Source organism: Eumetopias jubatus, unplaced genomic scaffold, assembly GCF_037043125.1.
Source record: "Eumetopias jubatus isolate StellerSeaLion01/CBP00866 unplaced genomic scaffold, mEumJub1_p1.0 scaffold_13, whole genome shotgun sequence".
NCBI classification, from domain to species: domain Eukaryota; kingdom Metazoa; phylum Chordata; class Mammalia; order Carnivora; family Otariidae; genus Eumetopias; species Eumetopias jubatus.
Genome location: NW_028274819.1, coordinates 13909556 through 13927246, shown reverse-complemented (window position 1 = coordinate 13927246; position 17691 = coordinate 13909556). Strand labels below are relative to the sequence as shown.

Genomic DNA, 17691 nt, shown 5'->3' with positions numbered 1-17691 from the left:
AGGGTCCTGGGATCGAGTTCCGCATCGGGCTCCCTGCTCAGCGGGGAGCCTGCTTCTCCCTCTGCTTGCCGCTCCCCTGCTTATGCTCTCTCACTCTCTCTGACAAATAAGTAAATAAAATCTTTAAAAAAAAGAAATTGAAATCAAGCTTGTTGAAGTAGAGTATAATGCAAAATCTAAAGGATGATTACAATGAATAGGGAGGAGGGAAGAGCCACAGTACCACCTCATAACTACTGTTAATATCGTGGTATGGTTTGCACATTTTCCTTCTGTGTATAAATGATCTACAGGCCATGATGTGATGTGCAGATATAGAAATCATGTATCACTATATAACCTGTTTAGTATGCTGCTCTTTTCAATGTGTTATATTGTGAACATTTTTCAATATCAATAAATGTAGACTTAGTTCAGCTTTTGAATGGCTACTTAATATTTTACTGAGATGTGCAAAAGATGAATTAACTATCAGGGTATATTTAGATAACCTTCATTTTTTGGTAAGTAAAAATGAAACCATTCATATATTTGCATACTTTTATTATTTTCCTAATTGCCTAGCATTAAAATCATTGTATCAATGGCAGGACTAATTTAAACAATTTTGATGTTTACTATTACATTGCCTTCCAGAAAGATGAAGACAAATTTCACCTCCTTTGGATGTGTAAGGCTATATTTGTTTTCCTACACCTTTACCAACCCTGGGTATAACGATTCTTTTAATTTGATGAATCTCATGAACAACTTATTGTTAGCTGATCCTTTTGTATTTTATAAAATGAACTTTTCCTCTTTGAAATTAACCACTATATTGAGGAGAAATATTTATAATTATAGATACAAATACATTGTGAAGAGAGACTCATCATTGATTTTAAGTGTTTCTCTAGCATATGGTATAATATAAATATGCATGTGCTTTAACAATATTTTATATAATTTTGCTTATAATACCAACCTACTTTTGTATAACCACCACCACTGTCTCTCATAATAGCTTGTAAAAGATATAATCTGTATTTATTCCCAACTCCATGTTCAGTGGCTTTAATTTTGTAGCCTGAAATCAGTGATGGTGGAAATATTTACACCATTGAAATCGGAAAATCAACAGATGCTACAAATCAGCACTTTTTTTTTGAAAGCAAGTTGATAAATAATCACTGTCCTGCCACAGATTTCCACTTTATTTTACAATCTGTGGTTTATAATATGGTTCACTATTTGTAAGAATAACCCTCCATTACACTTTATTTTAAGAAATGTCTACGCTGTTCTTGTAGGTTTATTTAGTAGATTTACTTAGGGTTACCCAGCACGCATTACATAGCTGAATTAACTTATAAAAACTTTCTTCTTTCCTAAATACCATTCCACTAAGACATAATGTGAAACTATGAGTTTATTCAGCTTAAACATAAACAACAAGAACATATAAAGCCAACAGTTTGCTAAGTTAAATATTAAATGAAACCCTAGGTTTTAAATTTATTATTTTAAATGGAATCTTAAAAACTATATTTTCACATTTCTTTGTCGGTTTTTTTATTTGTTTTTTAAAGATTTTATTTATTTATTTGAGAGAGAGATATAGAGACAGAAATAATGAGAAAGAGCACGAGCAGGGAGGAGAGGGAGAAGCAGGCTTCCCACTGAGCAGGGAGCCCAGCGTGGGGCTCCATCTGGGATCATGACCTGAGCCGAATGCAGACACTTAACAACTGAGCCACCCAGGTGCCCCTATTTTCACGTTTCTTTGAAGTTACATTTTTATTATAGCATCATTTTCATTATATTGACTTGTAGCAGAAGACTTTTCCACAGTCATAACAAACCTAATATCTTTCCCCTGAAGTTACTGGTTTTGATACAATATCACTTATTTTATAAATAATATTTTACCCCTTCCTTTATTGCATTGGCTAGCACACTAATAATGTTTAGTGAGAGTCATGATTGTTTTATTTCTCAGTTGAGTTGAAATGCTCAGTATTTAATCTTAATATATTACTGAAATGTGCTCCCATCTCTTTTATCACTGAATTATTTACCTGCTATTGTTTTAATACTGGGTTTTTATTGTATATATGAGATTCCATATTTTAATTCAAGACATTCTGTTTTCTTCATCAACCCCCCAGACCACTGAGCATGTGGGAATTTCTGCCTGGAGCAAATCACTTCAAATCAAAAGCAGGCAGTATGGAAACCTAAGAATGGCCCATAGAACCAGTAAGGATTATCTTTCCAATATGGTCACCATAAAATAAGTGTGAGTTAAATTCTTAATCCAAGAAGCAGAAGATTATCTAGCATGGATGTTCTAAAGACAATGATATGAAATGCTTCTACACATTTTCCATGGCTGAAGGCAATAATTCAGAAATAAGTGAATTCATCCTCTTGGGATTCACACAAAGCCCAGAGCTTCAAGCCCTTCTTTTCGGGATCTTTCTAGTGATCTACTTAATTAGTGTTATAGGTAATCTTGGGTTAATTATGCTAATTCATATCAGTTCTCAGCTTCATACACCTACGTATTTTTTCCTCAACAGCCTAGCTTTTGTTGATTTTTGTTATACCTCCTCTGTTACCCCTAACACCCTGGTGAACTTCCTCCAAGAAATTAAGAGAATATCCTTACCTGCTTGTGCCACCCAGTTGTGTTGCTTTATCATGTTTGCAGTTTGTGAAGTGTATATGCTCTCAGTCATGGTATATGATAGGTATGTCGCCATTTGCAACCCTTTACTCTATACCATTATCATGAACAGAAGGGTCTGTATTCAAATGGTTGTTAGTACATATGTGTATGGCTTTTTTGTTGGACTCCTACAGGCAGTCCTTACATTACACTTATCCTTTTGTAATTTGAATATAATAAATCACTTCTACTGTGATGACATTCCCCTGGATGGTCTGGCCTGCCATAAAACCCATTAAAAAGATATCAAAGAACTGGTAGTGTTCACACTTGCTAGTTTCAATACCCTCTGCTCTCTTCTTATTGTCCTTATCTCCTGCATATTCATTCTATTTGCCATTCTGAGGATTAATTCAGCTGAAGGCAAGCAAAAGGCATTCTCTACTTGTGCCTCCCACCTGACTTCCATCACCATATTTTATGGCACAATCATCTTCATGTACATGCAGCCAAAAACAAGCCATTCTCTGGATACTGACAAGATAGCTTCTGTTTTCTATATTATGGTAATCCCCATGCTAAATCCTTTAATATACAGCTTGAGGAACCATGAAGTCAAAAACACTTTGAAAAGAATTATGGAAAAGGTGTCTTCTACTATAAAATAAATGACCTATGGTCTAACTGAAAACCCTCAGAGTTGGGATGCAAAAAAACAAAAACAAAAGAAACAATATCAAAAAAACAGTCATCAAGTTATCTGCATTAGCATACTATTACTAACATGCTTTCAAATGTTAGAATATTAGGTAAGTTCATATCAAAACACAGGATACATTAATTTTCTGATTTTATTTTCTATTATCATAAAACTTATAACTCCTAAAAATATTGAAAGGCATGAAAATAAAATAAATTTGCAAATAGTAGGTTAGATTGTGTTCCACAGATCATTTAAAATCAATCTCTTTTTCATAGAAGAGTTTTGTCTTGAACACTCCAATTCATGAACTTGACATTGGTAAAAACCATGTCTACTTCAGATCACTAAAGCAGCTTTAAGTTATTAACATTGTCTATAAAAGACACACACGCATTCCCAGTAAGATGAATCTGAAAAGAATTATTTGTTCTGGTGACCTCACAGGGACAATGGCATCAACACTGGTAAAACACCTAAAAAAAGACTAAAAGAGCAAACTTGAATTTTACCAAATAAGACAAGTCCTTCAGAGCAGAATAAGGTCTGTGGATTATGTAATAATGCTGCACCAACATTAATTTGCAGATTTTTATAATAGTACTGTGGTCACTTAAGAACGCCCCTGATTTTAGTAAATATTATAAAAGTAAGGAAGCATTTGTCTCCAACTGATTATTAAACATTTCAGGATAAAAAAATGTGATAAAATGTTAATGTTTGGGAGTGCCTGGGTGGTTCAGTCGGTTAAGCCTTCGGCTCAGGTCATGATCCCAAGGTCCTGGAATCGAGCCCTGCATCGGGCTCCTTACTCTGTAGGGAGACTGCTTCTCCCTCTCCCTCTGCTTGTTGTTCACCCTCCTTGTGCTCTCTCTCATTATGTCGAATAAATAGATAAAAATCTTTTAAAAAAATGTTAGTGTTTGGGGAATCTAGGTGAAGGATGTACAGGAATTCTTTGTAAAATATTAGCATCTTTTCTGTAATTTTGAAATTATGTCAAAATAAAAAGTTAAAATAACAATAAGTCATTCAGCATTTATTATTCAATTTTAACGTTTGAGGTGCCTAGGTGGCTCAGCGGGTTAAGCATCAACTCTTGATTTTGGTTCAGGTCATGATCTTAGTTAGGATCCCAGGGTCCTGGGGTGGAGTCCCACATTGGGCTCCCTGCTCAGCAGAGAGCCTGCTTCTCCCTCTCCCTCTGCTCCTCTCCCTGCTTGTGCTCTCCCTCTCTCTTTCTCTCTCTCTACTGTTCATTCTGTCTCTCTCAAATAAATAAATAAAAATCTTTAAAAAACAAGAAAACTTTAACTCACAATTTTGTATAATAATTCTTAAAGTCACTGCATTTTTGTTAATAACTTTATGATCAGCCATAAAAGTATAGCCAAGTTATTGAAACTTGTCAATGTCTCTTCATAAGGATTCAGCTCTTCATTGAGTGAGAGTGGATCTGGCTCTTTCAGATTCATTTTAATTGTATCACATTTGGAAGTCTTATACTCTATAGGCATGACAGATAAGTGAGCCTTGTATCTGTCATATGCAGGCAGCAGTCTGCAAATGTCACATGCAGACATACATGCAGGTGTATACAGATACCTTTTTACCATGGCCGAAGTGAACCCTGATCCTGTGAGTGAATGCTTGAAACACACTCAGATTTCTGGTCACCTCAATATCAGATGCTGGCATCATCATTCCAGGTACTCCTAGAACTGATTTTCCCAACTGTTCATCACACTACTATAAGCTCATGTTGGTGATCTATAAAGAAGGAAGCCAATGCTGAAATAAAATTCAAGAATGTCTTATAATAAGACCCTTTGAAGACAAAATTCCCATTAGTGTAAAAAAGGAACTAACAAATTTAATTTCTTTACCCTTGATCTTAGCCAAAAGGCCTAGAAGCAATCTTTTAATTTCTTCAATGCTCATTTTGTAAATATTTTTTGATAACATAAAACTCTTTCAGACATTCTGTTGAATGCTGAAACATTCCAAAATTCCACTTTGGTCCCCAAGGCCTATTTATGTGATCTAAATTCTGTGGCTCTCATTTCTTATTTTTAAATGACAGTTAATTCATTGATCTCCATCATGCTTTCCTTCACTGATTGATTCAACCAAAAATTATTAAAAGTATTATTTCACCAAAAATTTGTAATCATTTTTTTTGTAGATGCTTAGAGGTCGAAAAAGCCAAATCTGTATGTAAAGGAAGAGGGTTTGGTCCCCAAACACTAAACATCAAATAACTGCCTGTTCCTGAATATATATAATTATGTTGTTTTCCAATGTTTGTTAAAAATAATGTAACACCCAAAAAATGTTTCCTGAGGGACCATACACACACAATACAAACTTGTCTCATAATACCCGGGTAATTTTAAATGTTACTGGCTTCACAAATATTCCTTTCAGGTGCACTAGACCAGACTACTTACGGGTTTGTGGTTGAACTGAATGACAGTGTATGGAATATTGAAAGATGCAAAATCATAGGAAAAATATACTTTATCTTGGTGAGAAAGCCTTCGGACTTATATATATCATTGAACAGATAGTTATTGATCATCTTCTTGGTATTAGATACCACAAAAGGTAGGTGATTAAATTAGGCATAAAATACAAATTTATTGTTTAGAAATAACAGTTTTAGGTTTAGAATGTGTACAGACATGTTAACAGTTGGTTGCCATACAGTATAGCAAGTGCTAGGATGAAGGAATCAATGGATGCAAAATTGTATATATAAGATCACTTAATTTGCCCTGAAAAGTCAGGAAAGCCTCCAAGAGGAAATGGTGCAACAGAGCACAGAAGTTTAGTGGAAGGGAAGTCAGATGAAGGGAATTGTAGCAAAGGGAAGTGTTCTGGGCAGAGATTAAAACGTATGTAAAATTATGGCTTACATTTGAATAGCTATGGTAATTGGGAATACCTGTGACATAAACACTATCTGAAGAATATCAGAAGAGATCAGCCTGATCTGAGACGCAGGAAGTAGATTTTCAAGAGTTATGTCAACTGTTAAAGACCTTAGAATTTTATCTTGAGAGCTATGGGAAGACACTGAAGGATTATATCATAAAAATGAAGTCCATGTCTATAAAAATTCATATAAGCTAAAACGTGAGGAACAGAAAGACATAGGAAAGATTGGAGGCAAGAACAAAAATTAGGGGTCAGTTGCAAACAAAACACAACAAATCAAAAAGTCATTGTGGTTTGGATCAAGAAAACAATATAAGTGAACAGATCTGAAAAGTATGTAAAGTATGAAATAGGTACTGGAGACAAATTGAATACTAGAACAGGGAACAGGAAAACAAAGTAAAAGATAATTAGTCTCTGATTTGGAAAACTGAATGGATAATGGCACTGTTCATTGAAGATGTAAAATATATACTCCAGATCTTGAGTATTAGGTCCAATGTAAGGAGATACCAAGTTATTTTCTCTATGTGATACTCTTGGATATGCATAATCAGCATATAGATGCCTATTGAGGATTTAGGATTGGATAAAACCACTGAGCAACAAAGTTAAAAAGGGGGGCGCCTGGGTGGCTCAGTCGTTAAGCATCTGCCTTTGGCTCAGGTCGTGATCCCAGGGTGCTGGGATCGAGCCCCAGGTCGGGCTTCCTGCTCAGCGGGAAGCCTGCTTCTCCCTCTCCCACTCCCCCTCCCCCTCCCCCTGCTTCTGTTCCCTCTCTGGCTGTCTCTCTCTCTCTGTCAAAATAAATAAATAAAATCTTAAAAAAAAAAAATGTAAGTTAAAAGGGAAAGGGTGGGGGAGCTTTGGAGAAAGCCTGAACATGTTGTCTAAAGCAAAGTTAATAGGAGCAGAGCCTCCAAGATAGAAAATCAAAATGGACAAATAGTAAACTCAGAGACTGCTCTGTTCTGAAAACCAAAGGTGTATTCAATAGCGTTTAATGCCACCAAGCTGCCAAAAAAAAAAAAAAGGGCTTTCTTGGATTTGGGAGTAGGGAAGTTGATAGTTAACTTGGTGAGGGGATTTCTTGTTTAATGGGAAAAGCAGGTAGGTTACACCTGGTTAAGATATAAATATGATTGAAAAATTGGGGGTAGATACTGTTCTAAGATGTTTGGTTGAAAGTGCTGAAGGGGAAGGGCACCTGGGTGGCTCAGTCGGTCAAGCGTCTGTCTTTGACTCATGTCATGATCTCAGGGTCCTGGGACTGAGCCCCACGTCAGGCTCCCTGCTCTGCGGGGAGCCTGCTTCTCCTTCTGCCTGCCACTCCCCCTGCTTGTGTTCTCTCTCTCTCTGTCAAATAAATAAATCTTAAAAAAAAAAAGTGCTGAAGGGGAGAGAAAAAATAAAGTAGTAACCAAGATAAAGTTTCCAAGGAGATGTTAATCAGAATTTAAGTGGGAGAAGTGCTTTTTGTATTTTACTATATTTTACCTGTCTTGACTCTCTGTGTCCTGACCATATGAAGTAACATGAGACAATGTAGTAAAGGAAAATCAAGTTAACTTTTCCTCTGCTGTGCTTAAGAAAGGAAGGGGGATGATTTCAATTCTGCCAGCTTTCATGCATTCAGAATCCAACCCGGGTTTATGGAAATGTTCTATAACATGTAGTTGTTCTAAACGCTGCTTCAATTCTGTTCACTTCTGACCATTTAGATACTTGAAGAAAGAAGGTAAAATAATGTCTCCTAATCATTGGAAGCTGTTTTACAATCTGGAAATTTATTCTCTGGTGTGCATTTTGTCAAAAGACAAAGCCAGAAAACCCACAGTCCTCTTTTTCCTTAATATTAATATTATATGTGTATTAAGAAAAAAAACAACATGGAGATAAGTAAAAAAAAAAGAAAAAAAAGAAAAAATAATTTTGATATATATTGTCAAAGCCACTTACATTCTTAACGTTCTTTTTTATTTCTTTATATTTAAAGAAAGGTACAACACAGACTTTGCTATTGTACTGATTATAAAATTTTAATTGAAATACTCTCTTTCTTCTTCTACAGCTCCCTAGTAGATTTTATATCATGGAATTTCTGCCTGGACCAAATCCTTTCATGCAGAAAGCATAAGTGAAATCCACATGCAATTCAGAGTGCTTATCAAGATTCTGCTTTGGCTGAATTTAACATAACGCCCTCCAGGGCTATCTTCTCACATTGAATTGATTATTCCTTACAGAGTTTGTGCCCTAGAGGAGTTTATTGTAGATTTATCTTTTATTGTTTATTGTTCATCTATTTCATGGCAAAATGCCGGATCATTCAGCAGTCACTGAGTTTATTCTCTTGGGCCCCACAGATAACCCAGAGCTTCAGGGCATTCTCTTTTGTGTATACCTATTGATTTAGTTGCTGTCTTGGGTAATCTTGGTTTTTTATTGTTCTCATCCAGATCGGTCCTCAACTTCACACACTCATGTATTCTTTCCTCTGTCATCTGGCTTTTGTTGATTTTTACAGTACCTCTGCCATCACTCCAAATACCCTTGGGAACTCTTTTCGTGAAATTAAAAGTATGCCATTTTATGCATGTGTCTCTCAAGTGTGTTGATTTATCACATTTTCAGTTTGGGAATTATTAATGCTCTCCTTCATGGCCTATGATTGGTATGTGGCCATCTGCAACCCTTTACATCATTCTCATTCCCAGGAAACTCTGCAACCAACTGGTCACTAGCTCTTATATTTACGGATTCACTGTGGGGCTCATACTAGCAGTAGCTACATTCCACATGTCTTTCTGTGATTCTGACGTGGTCAACCAGTTCTACTGTGATGATGTTCCCTTGATTGCTCTGGCCTGCTCTGACACCCAAGTCAAAGAGTTGATGTTGCTCTTTTTTTGCGGGGTTCAATGTGTTCTGTTCTCTTATCATTGTTCTCCTATCCTATGTGTTCATTGTCTTTGCCATCTTAAAGATCCATTCTGTTGCAGGAAGACAAAAGCCTTTTCTACTTGTGCTTCTCACCTGTTTTCTATTACTATGTATTATGGGACCCTCAGTTTTATGTACCTGCACCCCAAGTCAAGCCACTCACTGGATAAAGGCAAATTTGCCTCAGTATTCTATGCAGTGGTGACTCCCATGTAAAATCCATTAATCTACAGCTTGAGGAATCAGGAGGTAAAAAAACGCCTTCAAGAAAATTTTTGAAAAGTATATTCTAGTAACCGATAATGAGGTGCGTTTTTCCTAAAGAAACGCTGGATGTTAGGAACTTTTAAATGAAGGCTTGTACATGGCACAGTGCCAGGACAAAGTAGAGATCTTTGTCCTCTGAAGCTCAGTTCCCTGATCTCTATCTCCTTGAAAAAATGGAATGTTTTCTTGGTTTTGCTTACATGTTTGCAGTAGATATTTTATAAATGCTTATTTAATTGTTGAATTGGAAAAAAGAGATAAAAACCATCCATTCTGTTTTTCCATGAGATGCTTCAATAATAAGAGGAAGAACAAAGCAACTTAAAAACTTAACTTTATCTTATTTCACTGTGATGTTGAGAATTTTAGGTGGTCTTGTGAGACAGCAACTTTGCAAATGTTAGTGAAAATACCAGGTCTGATTTTCTTCCATAGTTGAACTGGAGTAAAAGATAACAAGGTGCTTGTTTGAAGGGTTTTGGTCTAAAAATGCCTAAAACATGACCTTGTCTTTATTTTAAATGTCCCTATTTATATGGTTGAGCATTTTTTTAAAGACTTTATTTTTGTAGAGCAGTTTTGGGTTTACCACAAAATTGGAAGAAAGGTACAGAAATTTCTCACAGACCCTTACTGCCGCACCTGCAAACCTCCCCTCCCCCCACTATCAACATCCCTCACCAGAAAGGTACATTTGTCACAGTGAATGAAACTATATTAATATATCATAATCATCCAAAGTCCGTAGTTCTCCTTAGTCTTCACTCTTGGTGTTGTACATTGTATGGGTTGGGACAAACGTACAATGACTTATATCCACCGTTATAATATTATACGGAGTATTTTCATTGCCCTAAAAATCTTCTGTGCTTTACTTATTCACCTGTCCTCCACGGTTCCCATCCCTGGCAATTGCTGATCTTTTTATTGTCTCCATTCTTCTCTAGAATGTCATAGAGTTAGAATCATATCGGATGTGGCCTTTTCAGATTGGCTTTTTTCACTTGGTGATAATGTAAGTTTCCTCCCTGTCTTTTCATGGCTTGAAAACTCATTTCTTTTTAGTGCTGAAACATTCCACTGTCTGAATGTAGCATAGTTTATTGATCCATTCACCTACCAAATGACATCTTAGCTGCTTCCAGGTTTTGGCAATTATGAATAAAGTGGCTATAAACATCAATGTGCAAGTTTCTGTGTGGATTTAAGTTCTCAGCTCCTTTGGTTAAATACCAATGAACATAATTGCTGGGTCAACTGGTAAGAGTATGTTTAGTTTTGTAAGCAACTGCCAAATTCTCTTGGCTGAACATTTTAACATGATCGTTTAAGCACTGCCCTTTCTATGTTTCCCTCCCATTCAGCCAGGACTTTAGCTGCACCAATTATTCCTGAATGGACTGACACAAGCCTTACTCCACATGGTTACTGAGAATCTAATTGCCCTGTCCTTGTTGATTTATACATTTTGCAGTTGCCCATTGACAATTGCATTATCACTGGGCAAGAAAGTTCTAAAGATGCTCTGTGAATTCTTGTGTTCCAGCCCATTTGTGCTTTGGCACTCCTAATTTCTTCTGTTAATTAGAATTGACTACCTTAGCCACCACACTAATTCATTCTTTGCCTGCTGGTCCACAGGCATGAAGTTGTCACAGATTCCAGTTTGTTAAAACACTAATTGAGACCCTGGTGGAAATATTTGCCTTCTGGAACTCCAAACCTATAACCCAGAATAGCCTAATATTGTAGGAAGAGGAGACACAAATTCAGAAATTGGGTCACAGGATGTAATTATGAGAAGGGCCGATCCTACTACCACTACTTCATTTCTAGACCCATGATTGCATTCTATTGAAGACACTATAACCTATATTGCCATTGGTTTGTAACCTACAGTGTATCATAGGAAGATAGTGCTCTGATGCAACAAGTCCTTTTTCTGGGCTGGTAACTTAGCTGAGCTATCAATATGCCATTCAGATTTCCTTTCAAGCTAGCTGATTGTTGGTGATGAGGTACACATTAAGATCATTCATTATGTGTCATGGTCATGCCAAACTTTCGTTGCTGTAAAATGTACTTCTTCTGAAACAATATTGTATGATTTACTATTCCAGTGAATTAGAAATCCTTTAAACTGTGGGAAGATAGTACTCCTTCCTTCAACCTATTGATTTCAGTATAAACAAATTGCTGTCCCCTTCAATACTGAAGAGGTCTGATATAATTGACTTATCACAGTGTTTCTGACTTGTCTCTCAAAAGAATGGTGGCATATTTAGGACTTAGCATAGGTATCTGCTCCTAACAGAGTGAACACCCAATGTTGATAGTGGTAGAAGACAGCCTGTGTTCCTGGATACATGCATAAGCTTCATTCCTGACACTGTGGCTACTGTGTTTGGTTCGGGGTCATAGCATAAGCCCGGAGACTGCAAGAGAGAAGGAGGTGGCTGCTATCTATATGATAGCTTCTCCAGTCCTTCTCATTGTTGCAAACTTCCTTTACCATAGTTATATTTTAGTAGTTAAGAAATTAAATTGGCATGCTTTGTGCCCACTCCTATAAACTCATTTAAAATCTTCTCCCCAAGAATGCCATGTTTTTGGAGACTTGTTACTCTCAGTTCCTTAGCCAACAGTCCAACACTATTTATCACTGTCTATGAATCAGTGTAGATCCCATTCCTTCAAGCTACATTTTCTCCGTATTAAGTGGAGGGTCAAATGTTCTACCCACTCGGACAATTTGCTCTCACCACCATCCTTCAGGACAACCTTGTAAGTTGGAGCATAATGAGGCACAAGTCCAATGATGATTAATTCCTACATAACGTGGCAGTCCTTCTTTGCACTGGGCCCAAATCTTATTTGGGACTTCTTCAGTGGAACCTCTAATCCATGAAACCACAGCATAGGTTGGCAGGAGTCTGTGCAGCAGAGATAAGTAATATAAAAATCTGGACCACTTGTTCATATAATTTGTTAATGCCATTTCAATCCAATTTAACCAGGTTATAAATAAATTACTTCCATCTACAATGGATTGCTATTGTGCCAGCCCCAAATTATGAGTTGGTGAATCCTATAACACATTATTGGTAGCTGATGCTGAGTTTTCACTTGGTGTCCTTTCATCCAGGAGCATTTAGTTTTTACAAGGGTACAGTAGAACATGGAAAGCTATTTTATCTCTTCATCAGAAGGTCTGGCTTTGCTCCAACGTCTCTGTGGTGATGTGAATTTGAGCTTCCAAAGACTCAAACATCATTCTTTTCCAATACAGGTATCTCCAGAATCATTGGATCACTTGCAGAATCTACTCTTTCTCTGGAACTGAATCAAATCAGTAGTCTGCTGAAATACCCAGCAAATGGCTCAGAGCTATAATCTCAAGCATGGTATATGCTGCCTGGTAAGTCCAAAGAGTCCCCAAAAATGCTGTACACATTTCTGAGTTGCTGTCAGTTTGTGGCACACCAATGTGTCCTTTACTTTGGAGGGGATGGAAGTGCAAAGAGTACTACTTGTAATTCAACTTAAAGAAAGTATACTGAAGAAACTACTGTACTCTGAATATTTGTAGGTTTTTTCTCCCAGTTTTAGACTCCTATATGTTACTAAGGCATCAAAGGATCTTGCCACTCACAGTTCACCGGGTATAATCAGCAAGATTCTATCAATATAGTAAACTTACATTATGTTTTGTGAAATATCAAGATAATAAAAGCCCCAGTGGACAATTTTTTTAACTTTATTGGGGTATAATTGACAAGCAAAAATCATATATATTTAAGGAGTATGACTTTTTGTTTTAAACTATATGTATATATCATGAAATAATTGTACAATTAAACTAATGAATATATCTATCACCTCACATAATTACCCTTCCTTCCTTCCTTCCTTCTTTCCTTTCTGTCATAAGAACACTTAAGATCTACCTTCTTAGCAAATTGCAAATACCCATTACAGTACTGTTAACTATAGTCACATCACTGTACATTGCATCTCCAGAACATACGCATCTTGCATAACTAAAACTTCGCATCAACATTTCCCCCATTTCTTCTTCCACCTCCAGCCCCTGCCAACCATTCTACTTTCTGCTGTTAAAAGTTTGGATTTTGGGTTTCACATATAAGTTAGATCATGTAGTATTTGTTTTTCTGTGTCTGACTTATTTCACTTAGCATAACATCTTCCAGGTACATGAACAAACTTTGAAAGTAAAACGTTTACATATCCTTGAAGAAGTCTGCTCTAAAGTAATTTATTATTTTTTTCTTTTTTGGTAGAGAAACTAAGGGTAAACAAATTCTTCATTGATCTATATTAGCAGATGCATTTTCTCAAGTTAAATAATTGTATTAAGCTTGTGTGTGTGCATTATCCCCATTTTATAAATAACTGAATTTTAAAGATAATAAATGACTTGCTCAAGAACACACACCTTGTATGTAGCAAAGTTAGGATTTGGGGCCAAATGCTTCTGAATTCAAAATTCACGGGTTTTAACACTCTCAGACACTGACTGATGATCCAATGTGTCATATTTTTTACATGTTTGTTTTATTTAAGTGCCTTGAGGCAGATTTGGGAAGATCATAATTGTGGTAGATTACTACCAAATACTCCACACAAATCCCTAGGTCTATATTCACACACTTGTATAGTTACCTTTCTTGTGGACTCTGGCCCTGTGACTTGCTTTATAAAATAAAATGCTCAAAAGTGAACAAACTGAGGGTTCTAGAGGGGAGGGGAGTGGGGGGATGGGTTAGCCTGGTGATGGGTACTAAAGAGGACATGTACTGCATGGAGCACTGGGTGTTATATGCAAACAATGAATCATGGAACACTACATCAAAAACTAATGATGTAATGTATGGTGATTAACATAACATAATAAATAAATAAATAAATAAATAAATAAATAAAACCTCATTATTGGGGAAAAAGAAAAAAAAGTGATGTTACACTGTAATTTCTAAGGCTTGATTCTTTTTCTTCACTGGAGTGCTAAATGTTAGAACCCAACCACCATATTTATGGACACCCAAGCCAGATACCTGGAAATGTCACTTGCATAAAAGAAAGTATTCTAGCTGGTAGCCTCACCAAGTGTCAGTTGTGATCAAGATTATCTTGGGCCACACATCAGTCCTACTGTCCAACTTCCACCATATGAAGGATTGTCTAGTTAGCCCACAGAATCATGAGAGATAATAAATCATAGTTACTTTAGGCCACTAGGCTTTGGGGTGGTGTTTTGTTTTGTTTTTTTTTAATTATTGCAGTAGATAGTTGAAACAATAGTAATCACAAAAAGAATTGCAATTTTTTTTAATTTTTTAAAGGTTTTCTTTATTTATTCATAAGAGATAGTGAGAGAGAGGGGGGCAGAGGTAGAAGGAGAAGCAGGCACCCCAGGGAGTAGGGAGCCAGACATGGACCCGATCACAGGACCCGATTCCAGGACTCAAGCTCAAGACCCTGGGATCACGACCTGAGCCAAAGGCAGACCCTTAACTGACTGAGCCACCCAGGCGCCCAAGAATTGCAATTTTTAAAGATTAAATTAGTTCTGAGTTGCCTGGGTAGCTCATTCAGTTAAGCGTCCAACTCTTGATTTCTGCTCAGGTCATGATCTCAGGGTTGTGAGATGGAGCCCCAAGTCAGACTTCATGTTGGTTGTTCCTCTTGGAGCCTGTTAAGATTCTCTCCCTTCCTCTCCCTCTACCCTTCCCCCGCCTCTCCCTCTCAAAAAAAATTAAATTAGTTCTAAGAATAAATCCTAAACATAGATTTTATGATTTTGACAGAAGGAAAAAGTTAAAAATATCTTTTTTTAAATTTATTTTTTTATTAACACATAATGTATTATTTGTTTCAGGGGTACAGGTCTATGATTCATCAGTCTTATGTGATTCACCAGTGCTCATTACAACACATACCTTCCCCAATGTCCATCCCTCAGTTACTCTGTCCCCCCATCCCCCTCCCCTCCAGCAACCCTGTTTGTTTCCTAAGATTGAGTCTCTTATGGTTTTTCTCCCTCTCTGGTTTTGTCTTGTTTCATTTTTTCCTTTCTTCCCCTATGATCTAAAACAACTGATAAACATATTCTTAGAGGCCCGTAGCTGCATACGTGCTAATGGATGTTTTCAAGTCTCTGAGGAAAGCTACACTTAGTATAACCATTACAGATTAGTTTTAAAAAATGCAAAAACATGCAAAATAAAAATAAAATGCAGAAAATTAAAATGCAAAAAATATGGTGGCTTCTGTAGAATTTATGTTTTAAATTTTTTATTGTTTTAATTCTGTTAGGCAGAATGGTGTTATAAAAACTCAGAAAAACAGTGTTCTTAGGATAAAATATCCACATTCAATACGATTTAATTGTTCTTTTTTTCTTTTGTAAAAATAAGCAATGATTTTTCTATCCATGTCTCTCTCTGTGTATCACTCTATACATACATGTGTATGTGGAATGGGGAGGAACAGAGTCTGCTAAAGAGTTTGAAGAGGAGTGTTCATTTCTCTGTGGTTAGCATGCCTTAAATGCTTTCCAAAAGACTTCAGGAAACAAAGTAAAGTTCATTGTAAGTCATGTTCCTCTGACCAGAACTTTCAAACAATTTTTCTGAGATTAAGTTAAATGTACCTGCAGGTAGACAAGAAATTCATGGTTTAATTATTATTTGCCTACAGCTCAACAGATATTGACTTTCAGATGTAAGGTTGGATCTTTGGTGCAATCTTAATCAATACTTGGTAGCCTTGCAAAGTTCAACAGCAAGCCAATGAACTTTTATCAAATGCATATTGTTACCTCTTACTAAAATTCAAAATTTAATAAAATCCATACTAAAAGAAAAAAATTAAATAAAATATAGTTAAATATTTTCCCATGTGTTAAAACAATCTTTGTATTGTTATTAATTCTTTGTTATACTTGGGCTCAACACAGTAATCTGAAATTTCAAATGATTGTTCCCCAACTGTTAAGCATATAGGATCCCAAAAGATTAACTGTAACGTAATTGCTCATGCTTGTGAAACATCATTACCTATTTTGTTTTGTTTTTCCAGAAATTACTTAAAATGATGTAACACAAAGAAAATATTCTAGAGGGATCAACAAATAGTACAAGATATACTCCCCCATACTTTAGTAACATAAAGTATTCACAGAATTTGCCTCAAGATATGTTGGACTCTCTTTGGTTACTCAAAGGCAGCTTGTAGAGGAGGAAGAAATCGAGGTAATTGAGGTAATAAAAAGGGTTTGATGTAACACAAACTTTGTATATATTTTTTCCATTATTCTACTATTATTTTAGACCATCTATGAATTGCTGAGTCCTATGAGGTATTGGAGGGAAAAAAAGGAAAATATAAAACTATCTTTGTTTGCCAGGAATTTGAAATTTAGAGTTGGGTTACAAACAAATCAATAGGCAAATCAATTATTAGATTAAACACTTGAGACGTAATGAAACCCATCTAGAAAGAAGCAAAATTTCACCTGAGGTCTGAAGGATAAATAGAAAGATACTAGCCAACTAGAGGAGGGAAGATAAAGGGAAGAATATTCTGGCCCAACTGTGTACAAAATCCATGGTCACATCTGAGAAATGAATAGTTTGCAACATCATTGGAGCATGGAGATTACATGTCAGAAATTACACTCAAGGCACCACTATATGCATAGAAAGAGTGCAAGGCTGGTGGGTAAAATAAATGTTAGAGGTCAATAATCCAGAAAGTTTTGATAAGAGTCCTGAACAAATAAAAGAATATAGAAAGTGTTAGAAGTAGAAAGATTTTTTTAAAATCAGTTAAATAATTAGTAGTGTTCAATAAGGCATTGTTTATTGGTGGAAGTTAGAGAGACATATGAAAAATGTTTTCTTGGTTTCTTATGTGGATAACTGGTTGATAAACATCACCATTCACTGAGGTATGAGCAGGATAGGGTGGTTCTTGGATTACTGAATTTTCTTTTGAACGTGTTAAATTTAGATGCATTGGGAATACCTAAATGAAGCTGTCTGGGAACCTATTAAATATATGTATATGGAGTTCAGAGGAGAAATCTGGCCTAGAAATTTCAATTTTGCATCACCAGCACATAAGTGACAATTTCCCTTATAACATTAGATGAGTGCTCCCAAGAGAA

The 17691-nt window shown here is 36.1% G+C and overlaps 2 pseudogenes; both read left to right on the top strand.

Moving 5' to 3' along the window:
* The first annotated feature begins 2358 nt into the window (after window positions 1-2358).
* Window positions 2359-3318, top strand: LOC114215138 (olfactory receptor 5AL1-like; annotated as a pseudogene).
* Window positions 3319-4964: 1646 nt separating this feature from the next.
* Window positions 4965-9512, top strand: LOC114215215 (olfactory receptor 5AL1-like; annotated as a pseudogene).
* The last annotated feature ends 8179 nt before the right edge of the window (window positions 9513-17691 follow it).